The following is a 12,286-nucleotide window of genomic DNA, read 5'->3' on the forward strand; positions in this document are numbered from 1 at the left end:
GGGGGCTGATATGGGCTTCTCTTTCTCAGGAGCGGCAGCTTGCTGTTTGACTCCCGGGGATGCGCTGCACACTCACGGAGCTTCTCTCTCTCCCATCCCAAGGGTATTTTCTGTGTGACTTAGAATAAGTATTGGGTCATGTGGATGTTACTATGGTAACTGGTGTTTTAAATAAAAATAGTCCTACACCCCCAGTCGCCTGTCAGTGTGAAATGTGCCTATAGGCAGTGAAAGGCTGTTGGCATCTGCATCCCTTCAATTCCCAGCAGCCTCCAGGCACCCCCCAGGACCACAGGGCAGAACCTGCAGCTCTGTGCACAGGGCAGGGCAACTCATTTAGAGCAGAAAGCGGGTAGCTTGCGCAGGCAGGCTTCCCCAGCTGGCCAGGGGACTTTGCCTGGCCCCTTCTGCCCACTGTAGAGGGGTGATGCTATTCTCGAAGTCCTTCTGGCTAGAAACTTTAGCTGTTTCAAGATGGGCTTTGTTTTGAAGTTGACTTCTTGGGGAACACATACTGAGTCAAGGATTTCTGGGCAAGTGATTTATTTGGGAGCAATCCAAGGAAACGCCAGTAAAGTGGGGAAGAGAGGCAGGGAAGGGAAGGCAGCCAGTTAAGGTGCATTTTTAAAAGTTATGCTGTCGTTGAGGGGAGCTTAGTTTCCTTGTCCCCTGAGGAACTTTGGGCTTATCTAGCAAACCCCTTCTGTCTTTGGGTGAGGGCTCCTCCCTGGGGTATTAACTCCCTATGCTCTGAGCTTGACCTGTGAACAATCAGAAAACAAACACACAAAACCCCACAAAAGTCCTCAGGCAGAAAGTTACAGGTGTTGGCAGGCAGCAAGATTCAGTATTTGAAGGTGGATGCCTACCTAGAGGATATGGGCAGAGTACCATGTCACCTGCTGTGAGGCCTCCTGGCTGACTTGTCAGCCTTCTGCATGTTAATGAATTTCCCCAACTGTCAAAAGTGCTTTCAAGTTGGAATAAGGAGCTTAATCTGAAGAGTTAAAGGAATGTGAAATCGTTTTTAAAGATGTGGAAAGGTTGCTCAAATTCCTAAGCCTGATGGTGAGATTGGTACTATGAAGCCCCATTGTTCTCCATCACAGTGGAGGGTGGGGGCAGGGGTTGGGTGAGGGAGGGGCAGTTCTCTTTTGAAGGAAAGGGAGGCAGTTTACTACACCCCAAACGAGTGTTTTTGAGTATGTCCTTCTTGACTCAATATCTGATACTTTGGGAGATGAAATACAATAAGATTAGGCACTATGATATTCAACCCAAGAAACTCAAACACTTAGGGGAGGGATGGATAGTGGTTTAGGCAAGAGCAAACAGGAGGAAATGCATTGGAGATATAGTGCTTTGAGCTCTTGGCACAAATTGGAGCAGGGAGGGCCTTTTTTCACCTGGCAGGTCCATTCACCTTCTAATGACAGGCATCGTGGTCTTGCTTTGGATGCAGAGCCAGTGGTTCTGTCCCTCAATGGAAGGAGTTGCTTCCCGAAGTGCCCCGCCACTTCCTGGGCCAATTAGAATTTGAACTCTGAGTAGGTTGTTCCCAGGACTAAAATTTGACTTATTGATGTCAACAGTGGTGTCCTGAACAAAATAAAAGAGCTCACTAATTCCAGGCGGTGGGGTCCCTATCCTTTTAGAGACTGGTTCTTTAGCTTTTCCTTAAATCCTCTGGGTATCCCATAGCATACCAGTAAATTCTTGGTCCTTTTTCTATAAATTAACTGGACTCTATTTCTATTGCTTGCGATGGAAGAGCCCTGACTGATCTTCATTCCTTTGGAGGGACCCTCCTGGGATCAAAAGCCTAGAGATGATCAAACGAGGCCCTGTGAAAACCTCTCTCTGTTCTGCCACTTGGTACAGTAGGTTTAATTCAGAAATAAGAGGAAGGGAAAGATGCCTTAGCATCATCTTGTCAGAGGACCCAGGTGAGAGGGGAGTAGGAGTGAAAGAAGTTTATTTTCGGAGCAGGGGTGGGGGAGTGGAGGGTTGCGATGTCTGTGAAAGGTAAAACGGGCAGGAGGCAGGGTTGGGTGATGCCCTCACCGGCCATGTGGGTCTGAGGAAGTCTCAGCTGATCCAGTGAGTGGGAAGCTCCTGAGCAAAGATTTCCCTCAGAGAAGTCCTGTGTGGGGACTGAATGGCCTGGCCTCAGCACTCTGCAGTGCTCTGTCATTAGCTGGGGCTGCCTGCAGAGCGCGTGGCCTGTGCGCTACAGCTGAGGCCTGGAGGCTGTCAGCTCACTGCACTCCTAGCAGCTGACCAGCAACTTCTCTGTCAGAGATCTGAGCGGTGCAGCTCCACCCCTGCCTCAGACAGACAGGGCGGCTGCCTTCTGCAAAGCACACACCCTGTGCCAGGCACTTTCTCTATCTTCCTCAAGTCTCTCATGGATCCTGTGAGCTCTGTTATTTCCACGTCCACAGCTGATGAAATGGAGACCTAGCAAGTTATTCACCCGCTGAGATTGCCCTGGGGGTGAGTGGCAGAGTTGGGATTGGAACCCCGGTCTGTCTGGCTCGGATGTTTCTGCTTCAGTGTCCTGTGGCAGCAGCCATTGCTTCAGCGGCCACCGTCCCTGCGGTAAGGCGTTGGGCGCTGCAGCTTCACTGGCTGCTCACTGTCCCCAAAGCATATGTCCTGTCTGGGTAGTGTGTATGTTATCAGCCCCTGGGTCTGTCTTGGGTTCAAAACACAGCTCTTTTTCCCATGTGCCCTCAAAGGCAGATGCTTGGACAAGTAGATTATTTGAGAGGCAATCCAAGGAGGCAGGAGTTGGGGTGGAGGAGTTTGTGAGGGGGGCATATGAGCCAATCTAGGAGCACGAGGGAGCCCCGATCAACATGGCGCTCGAACCTGCTGTGGACCATCTGAGGAGCTGTGCAGGATGTTGGCCCAGTTTTTACTTCCATTCTTCATTGGTGGAAGGCAGCCCTGGGGGCAGTGGCTCCTGGGTACTTCTGGGCACATGTGCACAGAGGCCGGCAGGCTCTGGGGGCACCAGAAAGTGTCAGGTGCAGAGCTTGAGAGGAGATGCAGTCAGCATGCAGGGAGCTGTCCATGACGGCCGCGGGGAACCAGGGGCGACCTGATAATGGGTGGGTGTCCACAGCATATGCCAAACCAAGTATTCAGGCCTTGCGGACAGAACCTGCCTCCAGTTCAGGGTATCTGATACTTGTGGCTCAGGACGCAGGGGAGGAAGCAGCGGCCCCACACCTAGGACATCTTATTAGTCAGCTCGGGCTGCCAGAACAAAATACGACAAACTGGGTGGTGGAAACACCAGAAGTTTATTTTCTTATAGTTCTGGAGGCTGGAGATCTAAGATCACGGTGATGGCATGTTTGGTGTTGTCTGAGACCTTTTTCCTTGGCTTGCCAATGGCTGCCTTCTCTCCATGTCCTCACATGGTCTTCCCTCTGTGTGTGCCTTCCTGGTGTCTCTTCCTCCTCTTGTAAGGACACCAGTCCTATCAGGTTAGGGCCCCATCCTTATGGCCTCATTTAATCTAATTCCCTCCTTCAAGGTCCTATCTCCAAATATAGTCACATTCCAAGTCACTGGAGGGTAGGGCTTCCACATATGAATTTTGGGGGACACAATTTAGTTCATAACAAGCATGAATGGCTGGCAAGAGGACCTGGATCTGTGTTTCTCATTTTACCAGTCCCAGACACAGGCAAGTGAGCAGCTTTAGGGTCCCATAGGTGGAGTGGCAATGTAGTGCCAAGTCAGAAGCAAGTTTGTCTGCCCAGGGTGACTCCCAGATCCAGGACTGCCCACACCCACAGCCTAGTGGGCACTATACCCCCAACGTCTCCTGAGCTTGGCCCTCTCTTCTCAGGGACCCCTGGCATCCGTTCCTGCCTTCCAAGGCCGCCCAGGCTCTGCTGCACCCTGCTGCCTCTCTCTGCCCTATCGGTGTCCAGGAGGTGGAACAATAGTCCTGAGGCCTGGGTTGCAGGGCTGGCTGAGTGGTGTGTCCTTGTCAAGTGCTTCCTTCTGTCCTCTCACCTGGGAAATGATGGGGATGGGTGGGCTACAATTCTTGTTCCCACAGCTTATCTTTTTTGCAGTGTTGAAAATTTCGGGGTGGGGTGTGGGCCCTGGGGGGGAAATCGGCTGGAGGGATTGTCCATTGGCAAGGTCCGCCTGGGAAGGTGGCTTGGTAGGATGTTTCAATAGCTCTAAAGAAGGCGCGTATCTAAGATTATTTCCTTATGACATCTTCTGAAAAGGGCAGTTGCTGGGCCAAAGATTTAGCTATGAGGAGTCACTAGTGTTGGTTTCTCACATTTTTCTCTTATCAAAACATCCAACATGAAGGGACTGAATACAGAAACCATGGTAACTTATTTAATGGAACACACAGGCATAAGACNACAGCTCCAAGCCAACAGATGGTCTCCTGCAAGCAGTGGTTTTGCCCCAAATCACACACAGTAATATTTCTGCAGGAAAATGTATGAAAATTCCCCTAACTGGGGTAAAAATATATAAACAACCCCATGTAAGATTTGCTACTAAATTATTTATAAGAAAATTTTAGTTTTCAGAGCATTTGGGATTTTGGAATTCCATACATGGGATGGTAGGCTTGTGTTGTCTCACTTAATCCTCTCAATGACCCCATGAAATAGGAACTGTTATTATCTCCTGCGTAGTGAAGCATTCATCTTACCCAAAGAGTGGTCTGGCCTTTGTCTTGGTTCCTGGAAGCTGATCTCTATGTCCCCCACCTTACCTCCCCCACCCCTGCCCTGCTCCACAATGTCCTGACTGATAGGAGTGTCTTTGTTTGCCTGGGGGCTTTGACCACCAGACAGTCAAATAACGTGGTTTATGATGAGGGCTTTGGGCCATGCATTATCAGACTTCTGGATGAACTGGAAAGGAAAGGTATTAGCTTGCTTTCTGGGAGGGGATGGAGACTAAATAAAGGTCAGCCACCTGGGCACTATGTCATATGTACCAGTAAGTACTCTGGACGCCAAAGGCTTGGGTGACTTTCCCCGGTTGGCATTACTCTGTGTGTCTTGTCACATACTGTGGCTAAGAAAGGTAATGCAGCCAGTTCTCCATGAGGAGAGGACAACTGGAAGCTCACATTTAGACCCCTCCCAGGCTGCCCTTTGAGTCTGTTTCTTTGGCTAATTTTAACCTGCATCTTTTCTGTGTAGTAAACTGAGAGAGCAATAGCTTTTAGTGAGTTCTTGCAGTAAATTATTGAACCTGAGAATGTTTTTTGGGGGACTCCTCCAACTTGCAATTGGTGTCAGAAGTGAGGGAAGTCTTGTGTGGGGGATCGTTTCTTCAAACTGTACAGGTGGCTGAACTCATTGCATCTTCATATACCAGATAAGCAAACTGAGGCAAGGAAGACAAGTAACTCTCTCCAGGCCACCAAGTTCATAAATGGAGGAATAGATTCAAACCAAGGCCATAGAGCTTTAGAGCCAAACCTGTTCTTAACCACCATGTGACACTTTTAAAAGGAAAGTGGCCAAGGCCAGTGGTGGAAGGGGAGGCAGGGCCCAGTGGGTCAGAAGTGGTTCATGAACTGAATCCAGAACAAATGATGGTCAAGGATTGTAAATTCTGTCANGCCTGGGAAGGCGGGAGGAGGATGAAGCCCATCAGCAGGGTTAGAAGCAGCCCTTTGGAGCCTGACAGCCCACTCACCAGCCGTGAGACCTCAAGCAAGTTTCTTGACCTTTCTGAGCCTGTTCCTCACCTGGAAAATGGAAATGGCAACACCGCTTCCCTTCCCAGGGCTCCTCTGTGCCTAACCGAGATGACACAGGCCAGGTGCCTGGCACGCAGTAAATACCAGCAGGTTATGGGGTCTCTGTCTTCATTCTGGAGCACAAGGACACATGGCTCTGGAAACAGAGGGCCAGGCTGTGAGGCCTGAGGCAGGTTACTTGACCTTCCTGAGCCTCTCCTTCCTCAACTGTAAATTGGGTTGCAATGGGACAAGGCCAGGGGTCCCAGCAAGTCCCAGGTACCCTCATAGCCATGACAGCAGCTTCCCTGTTCCCCAGTGGCCCCCAAATTTATTCCACTCACTGGAGACTGTGACTGATGGACAGCTGGCAGGCGCCCAGTCCTGGGCTCTTTCGCTTGGGATGTGCTCGACCAAGACAGTGGAGCTTCCCAGACCCATGGTTGCTTCCGACTTTCACCTTCTTTTGGGTTTCAGCCTTAGGTCCCTCTGCTTCTGGCCCCCATCCACCCCCTGGAAATGAGGGCCAGTGCCCAAGTCCCCAAAACTGAACAGTAAGTATGTCAGGCAGCTGGGGGATAGATACGTCAGAATTAGGTCTTAACTGCTTATGTATTTTGATCCATTCTTCTATCAAACCTTTCTTTTCTGCCATTCTTTTTAAAATAGTAATGCCAAACTCCTTCTTTGGTCTCTATGAGGCTCTCTTTATAAGTGTTTTTGGAGACAGAGGGAATGGGGGAATAGATTTTTGTTGCCACTTCCACTGCCTGGCAAAGTGTGTGCACACCTTTCCTGCCAGTGTCCCTGCTACAGGTAACATGTAATGTGCGGGGACTCTTATCTCATAGCAAGATGAATGAAAGCCCTCAAATTACCATATTGTCTTAAAACAGAGGAGCCATTTCCCTGGGGCCAGTACCGACCAAGAGACAGGTACATGGGGCTGAAAATGACCTTAGTTGTGGCTTGCACAAAAATACATAAAAGACCATTCATGGGGCCTATGGTAACCATCCAGTGATAATTACCAGCAGAACAAAATGAGAAAATCTACCCGCCTCTCACCAGCAAAAAAAAAAAAAAACCCACTTCAAGGTAAAACAATAACAAAAATTTTGAAGTTCAAATGAAATGATTGCCCAGTGTATTTGGTCTTTATGGCATCACGTTTTCGAGTCAGGTTTCCACAAATTAGCTGCCAATCACATTGGCTTTTAATTGCTCAGATAGGCACAGGGTGCTTTGAGCTGGCATGGCTGACTTTTCCGGTCTCCAATTGTTCCGTATGGAAGGAGCAAATCAAACTCGTGTCCCAGCAGAGAGGGTCTGGGGACACCATGGGGCTCCAGTCTCTGCCTTTCACTCCTGAAGGATAGGCTACTCAACCTCTTTGCTGCCAGTTCCTTTTTTTTTTTTTTAAATGGGGTTGTTGGGAGCTCAGATTAAAGACTTGTAAGGCCCTTAAAACGTGTGCGCACTGTGTCAAGAATCCAATCAATAGTGAATAAAAATCTAGGCCTTGAAATTGGTGGAAAAGAACTTTTACCTGCCAGTGTCCCTGTTGTGAGGGTGTTCTGGGCATGTTTATTCAGGTGAAGAAGGGAAGGGTCAGGTTTCCACAGACCAGAACACTTTGGGATTTACTGTTAAGAATCAGAAAAGTAGATTCAAAACATATTCAACATATAGTAAATGCCCTAAACTTGTCACACTGCGGCAGAGGGCGGGCACGGCACTCCACTCCACGTCCTTTTAACATTTGGTACTGAAGGTGGCTTTTCTTCAGTTTCTCCTCTTAGTGGTTCTCAAACTTGAGGCACTTCAGAATCGCCTGCAGGACTTCATAGCACACAGGTTCCTGGGCCGCACCCCCGAGTTTCTGATTCCGCAGAGCTGGGGAAGGATGCGGGGTGACCTAGAGGGTTTGCATCTCTAAGTTCCCCAGGGATGCTGGCGCTGCGGGCCCAGGGACCACATTTTGTGCTATTTGACATTAAATATTTACTCAGGAAACGTCCCTTCCCTTCCTAAGCTGGCTTTCCCCGGAAGCGCTGACCATGGGATCCGCTGATGGTCACCGGTTTGAGCGGATAAGATGGAGGATGTCAAGGTGTGTGTCTGACAAGCTCCCCTGCAGGGTACACAGCTTTTGGGTGTCTGCAATGGGACCTCTTGAGAGAGTCCCGTGATTTGGAGTGTGGCTAGCTGCAAACGTAGGACCCCAGGGTAGTTATAAACGTTCTGAACATAGAGCTTCAGGTGGTTTAGATCACTAGGTCAAGGCTTTCGCAAAGGGCTGGCTGTTGGACACTCTAGTTTCTTTCTGGCCAAGGGGCATCAAGTCTACCTAAATTGAGGGTCTGGGATATTCTAGAGGGGGGGGGCTGGAATATTCTGGAGGAGGGCAGGTTGTTCTCAGGGAGGCAGGAGGCATTTTGGAAACGCAGCCACACTGTGGGCAGGGGTTTGCGGATCAGGCGTGGGGCTGTGGCTGGGGGTAAGCACTGGGAAGGCGGGCCTGGCGTTGTGCTCGCGCAGGCTGGCCCTCGGCAGTGCGCAGTTCTGGGGGTGGGGAGTGGGGGGCACACGTTTGCCTTTGCAGCCTCGGACCTCTGAAGGGAACTGTGCAAACCTCGAGTGAATTCACCAGCTTAACAACAAAATTAAGTAGCGCTTCCTCTGGTTCTTATAGTCTCTCTCATTCTCTCTCTGGAGTTGGCCCCATTTAAAAATTTTATTAGGTTTTTAATCAGGTTCCATGGTGAAGTGCATTAAACAAGGTTAGAATCTAACCTTTTAGAAAGACACAAACAAGGTGAATACAGCAGTTCCCCCTTATTAGCGGGGGATATGTTCCAAGACCCCCAGTGGATGCTTGAAGCTGCTGATAATACCTGACCTGTATATAATGTTTTTTTCTATACATACATACCTGTGATAACATTTAATTTATAAAATAGGCACAGTAAGAGATGAACAATAATAAAATAGAACAATTATATACTATAAGTTATGTAAATATGGTCTTTCCATCTCCCAGAATATCTCATTGTACTGCGCTCACCCTTCTTGTGATGACGCGAGGTGATAAAATGCCTACATGATGAGATGAAGTGAGGTGAACGACAAATATTAAAATAAGGGTGACTTGAACACAAGCACCGTGATACTGTGACAGTTGATCTGGTAACCGAGCCGGTTACTAAGTGACTAATGAGTGGAGAAGGGCAGACAGTGTGGAGACGCTGGCGAAGGCACCGAGTGGGACGGTATGAGATTTCATCACATGCCTCGGAATCGGTGCTCAATTTAAAACTTGTGAATTGTTTCTTTCTGGAATTTTCCATTTAATATTTGAAGACTGTGGGTAACTGAAATTGCAGAAAGCAAACTCGTGGACGAGGGGGGACGACTGTACTGCCCGGTCTACCTGGTTTAAGACTGGAGAGGGCTTTGTTTGGTCCTAGGGAGCCAGCCATGGGGACTTCCATATTTAGCTTTGTTCCCTTCGTTCTGGCTCCTGGGCAGCAAGGAACAGTGGCTCAGGGGGAGTGCGTGCCACTTGTCCTTTGGCAGTTAGGGTGAGGCCAACTCTTTAGCACTTTTAAAGCAGAGGGTGGAGGGATTCACCGGATGTGGGTGTGCGTTTTGAAAAGACCATTTTGGCTGTTACATACGGAAGAGACGGGCCTAACATGGGCGCTGGACAGGATGTGGGGAGGCCAACAGGGGTGCAATTCTGAAGGGCCTGTTAACACACAGCCCCTGAACTTGGCCTCCTCTCCCCCGACACACCTCCTCCATGCAGCACGTGGGCGGTGGGCCCAGGAGTCTGCATCCAACATGCTGACGCTGCCACCACTAGCTTGGGCTCTGTTGGTGGCAGGGGCGTTGGTAATGGATGGATTTTCAGAGACGTGCAGTTTGCACATTTTAAGGAGAAGGCAGGAAGACCTTTCTGAAAAACTGGGACTTTCTTTAGTCTGAAGATACCTGTCCCCAAGCAGAACTTAGTACAAACTTCAGAGATGCCTCAGCGATTTGAGGATGAGACGAGGGGCAACACCGCACAAAGCAGTAGACTCACCTCCTGGCACTGTAAGGTAACAGAGCCCAGGGCCACTCTGATTAACCCAGGCTCTGTCTGGGTAACCTTGATGTTGTGCAGTGTTTGCTCTCTGTCTTTCTACGGAATAGCATTGTGGCACTGAGTTTACACAGAACCTGGGTTATCAGAGTGGCCCTGAGTCTCTCTCTGTCCTATCAGAAGCTAGAGAGATGGACAGCCTCCTTTCCCTTAGTGTTTCCGAAAGGATGCTAGCCAACCCAGCCACTCCGTCTTTAAACTCCTTGCTCGGCTCTGAACTGTGGCGGGGACACACCTGAGATATAAGTGAGGCGTAAAAACATTCAGACTCTGGAGACCCTCGTTAGTTTTCCAACTCTGCCAGGTCCCTGGCAGGGAGGCCCTGGAGAGAGGAAGCCCACCTGTCAGCACAGGTGACAGGTCGCATTACCTAGGAGGGCTTGTGCTTGTGCTTGGCTCTCATCCCACAGGGCACACATATCTGATGGAGAGCCCTGGAACTCCCACACTCAAAGAAGGGCCTTGACTCTCCAGGGCACCTAGGCCCATGTAGGAAACGGGCATATTCCCTGTCTAGGAGGCTACAAAAAGCCTTCCTCTCTCCAGGAGAGTCCTCAGGAGACACCATCCTGTAACTAGGGCCTCCCTCTCCTCCACTTTACCTTATTCACAGCTACCACCACACTCATCAAAACAAAGGCCCCAGGTCCCTGCTGTGTGTTCCCAGCGTGTCACAGAAAATGTTCAGTTTAGTGGCCACTTAGCCCTTCTGAGGGCCCCTATCTCCATTTCCCAGGAGGATGCACCTGTGTTCCTCAGTAGGAAGCTAATGCTGCCAGGAGTGGCTTTTCCTTTAAAAAATGGAGCTGTTTGTGTTGGGGGATAAACAGCCTCAGGGCGCCTGTGTTTTTGGTGGCGCTCCTACTGCTGGACAAACCTCGTGCTGGGGTTCTGGAGGGCTTGGCAGTGTCCCAGCATTGATGAATCATTGTGGGGAGCTTGGCTGGGGCTGGCTGGAGCGCTGCCTGTGGTGGGGTGCGACCCTGGTGTTGTGAAGTAGCCGTTCTCTGATTGGCAACGGCCTGATTCACAACACCAGCTGCCCCACCGCACCGTGCTGGGGAGGTCCCGGAGCGTCGATGTTCGTGGGGTCACCTCCTCGGAGCTGCTTCTGGATGTGGAGAGGAGAGACAGAGCAGCCATGGGTTAGAACCAGAATGCAAGCAGATTCGACATTTCATCTCCTTCTCTGTCCCCCTCTGATTGATTCTTCTTTTATGTTGTGTTCTTTGCCAGCTTTCCTATCCCCTGGGCTCATGGGTGGATATCAGTGGCTCCGAGGAGCCCGGGGCCCACTTAGCCGTGGGAACAGTCTACTGCCTTTAACAAATCTTCAAAGCCTCCACTGACCCGGCAGGTGTAACGGTAAGCAAGTAGTATTTTGAAGGCCCATCAGTCAGGGTTTTCCTCACTGACACTTACAGGGAGGAACAGAAACACAGGAATTCCTGTTACTCTGTCGCCAAACACAGAAACCAGAGACCTTTCTCACCTCGTGTCCTGAGAATAACTCTGCTAGGACCCCTTCCCTCTCCATGTGTCTGCCTGTGCAGGGTTCCCAGACCTCGAAGGCCCTGCCTGTAGAGTAGCTCCCGTGTCCCCTAAGGATGACCAGAGACCGAATGAAACCTTCCAAGGATAGAGAGTAGCTCCCTGACCCAGCCCTCCAAAGGGGGGAAACATTCCAATCATAAAATAAGGGCAGTCACTGCGGATTCGGGTAGTCATGCAAATCAATGAAAGTGGAGACTGGCTGAAAAGAAACCAGGTTGTGCAGGTAAAAACAATGAAGCATCCCTGTGGCCTGCCTTTCAGCAGGTGATGTGCTGGGCTTGTCCTCTCTGAACTTCAGCTGGGAGTTATCAAGAGTGTGCACTAGAGACATTCAGCAGGAAGATGACGTTGGAACTGCCCTTTTGGTATCTGCCTGGATTTGTCTCACCATTATGAAATTATGTAACACAAACTGACATGAAAATAGCATTTGAAGTTTAATGCCTATTTCCAGGTGTCGCTAAACACTTTTAAATGAACAGCTCTTTGGCCCCAAACGGCTCCTGCCTGCTGCGTGGTTCTTAGTTACCCAATCGAGAAGAATTACAATTCCCACTTGCTGCCGTCTATCATGGAACCTGCTTTATTTTAAGGACGCAAAGTTGGCAAGTTCCTAGTGCTGGATGTGGCACAGAAGTTCTGCCAACGTTCTTGCTGGAGTCGGGGGAGGCAGAGACTGAGTAATTCATCAATCATAGCTTAACACCGGGCCGTGTGAACCACTGTGGCCTCGAAGTTTGGGAATGTCTGGGGTTTTTTGTTTGTTTTTTTGGCTATAATCAAAGTATCCCTGCGGGGACATTAGGCCATAATCTCTGCACTGGGACCTCTGTGGT

At 49.8% G+C, this 12,286-nt stretch overlaps 1 long non-coding RNA gene across 1 annotated transcript; it reads right to left on the reverse strand.

The window, feature by feature from the left end:
- Window positions 1-7,145: 7,145 nt before the first annotated feature.
- Window positions 7,146-11,412, reverse strand: LOC109375202 (uncharacterized). The gene is made up of 2 exons (XR_002122535.1): window positions 10,774-11,412; window positions 7,146-7,642 (listed from the first exon to the last, which is right to left on the reverse strand). It is a non-coding gene; the product is annotated as an uncharacterized LOC109375202 (long non-coding RNA).
- Window positions 11,413-12,286: the final 874 nt, after the last annotated feature.

The sequence above is a fragment of the Hipposideros armiger genome, unplaced genomic scaffold (genome assembly GCF_001890085.2).
Source record: "Hipposideros armiger isolate ML-2016 unplaced genomic scaffold, ASM189008v1 scaffold_18, whole genome shotgun sequence".
Lineage (NCBI taxonomy): Eukaryota > Metazoa > Chordata > Mammalia > Chiroptera > Hipposideridae > Hipposideros > Hipposideros armiger.